Source organism: Solanum stenotomum, unplaced genomic scaffold, assembly GCF_019186545.1.
Source record: "Solanum stenotomum isolate F172 unplaced genomic scaffold, ASM1918654v1 scaffold13518, whole genome shotgun sequence".
Classification (NCBI taxonomy): Eukaryota; Viridiplantae; Streptophyta; class Magnoliopsida; order Solanales; family Solanaceae; genus Solanum; species Solanum stenotomum.
The window spans coordinates 1,145-2,967 of NW_026022577.1; the positions used below are offsets into that span (position 1 = coordinate 1,145).

A 1,823-nucleotide genomic window follows, 5' to 3' on the forward strand; every position below is an offset into this window, starting at 1 on the left:
TTTGGTACTCATGCTACGCTCTGCATCTATTTCGTGATGCAGGTCCGGGCACTAGTAGCCAGCGTTGATCGAGCTTGGAGCAGACTGATCCGGAGACGGGAGTGAGCACACGATGTTTTGTACTATTTCAGTCTCCATCTGTATATATAGACTTGTCTTTTACCTTTCGAGACAGTCCAGTCTCTGTTGTCCACTTTTGGGACTTGTACTCATTTTGTTAGTAGCTCTGTACTAGTGACTTCCAGGTTCTGGGAGGGATTTTTATTTGTATATATGTTTTTGGTTTGCTTCCGCCTGTTTATATTGTTATTTGCCTACTCTTGTTTAGTTTCTACCCTCAGACCCATTACTTGTTGTTTCGGGTTACGGGTTGGCTTACCTACTGGTGGGTTAAAGTAGGTGTCATCATGACTTGAGAAATCGGATCGTGACATTTTTTGAGGCATAAACAATAAGTGTTAGTATGTTTTTTCATTTCCCTTTCTCCTTATTATATTTGTTGTAGGATTATTGTTACTTGTAAGCGCGGTAGAACATGTTGATGCCAGGGTTTATACTAAAGAATGTGGTAATGTTGGCTATGGGATATGCCCACGTTCGGAAGGAAGTCCGGAAAATCCCATATGCATCAATTGTTGTGTAAGTTATCTAAGTTGCAATTATTATAGTGCTATTGAGACTTTCATATGCAAAGGACAAAATGACCCAAGAAACCCAAAAGCTTGCCCCCAAAATTGTGATCCGTATATCGCTTTTTCAAAATGTCTCAGTTCAGAAGGATCGATTATAATTAAACCCACGGGAGGCACCACATGTTACACTGGTACAAGGGTTGCTACTATTTTGGTAAAGACGGCAAGTTTGTTTGTGAAGGAAAGAGTATAGATTGAACCCAAGGCATGTACCCTGGAATGTTACTCTAGAGATGCATGACTTGTCCATCTTCTGGATTGGCCAAACTTTATCAAGTTTGTGTTAATTGTTGCACCGTAGGAGATGGATACAAACTCTATGGACATGATGGATCTTTACTTTGTACTGGGGAGCCTCAGAGCTATATATCTACAACATAAGGAATCATCAATAATGTGTATACGTTGTAGTTTTTAATTAATGTATGAAATAAAAATATGCACACAATGACATGCTAATCACTATAATGTGGGCATCAAAGTTGTGTGTCATGTGTAACTACTTCTTATATTTGAATAAGAGAAAAAAAATCATCCATAATTGAGGACTTGGCTCCTCTCTAGGGTGATATCCTTTGGTCTTATCCTTAATTAATGAATTACATGTGTCTCTATAATTTTTTAATGAATCAGATGCCTAAATTTATTTACTTTTTAAATAAATTACCTTTGGGATTAGCTAGGTAGATCCTTACCAGTTCATATCTTAAGTAAAAAGCTTTACACGAGGTGAAATATGATCGTTTCCTCTATGTGGAATAATGACAAAGAAAATTTCATCCTTGTAAAAATGCCCAATGCATAGGTTATATAAGATATCCCTATCTATAACAAGATAATAATTACACGTATATAGAGTAGGCTCCTATGAATCATGTCTGGAAATTAAAGTGTCCTTTCCTATCTATAATTTTGATATTCGGAAGACCATGCATCTTGATTATTCATTAGTTTAACTTTAACTTGTTTCGGTAAAGAAAAGACTTCAAGTGAAAAAACCTACAAGTTTCTCCTTCACTATTCTTGTATTGGCTAGTGCGTCCATTAGCCACACTATTTACTTCTCTAAAATAAAATGAGTAATCTGAAAATTGATCGAATAAAGCCCTTATCTAAGAGATCCTTTAACTG

General features: G+C 36.4%; 1 pseudogene; it reads left to right on the forward strand.

The window, feature by feature from the left end:
• Positions 1–505: 505 nt before the first annotated feature.
• On the forward strand, positions 506–1,073 carry LOC125850081 (proteinase inhibitor type-2 CEVI57-like; annotated as a pseudogene).
• Positions 1,074–1,823: the final 750 nt, after the last annotated feature.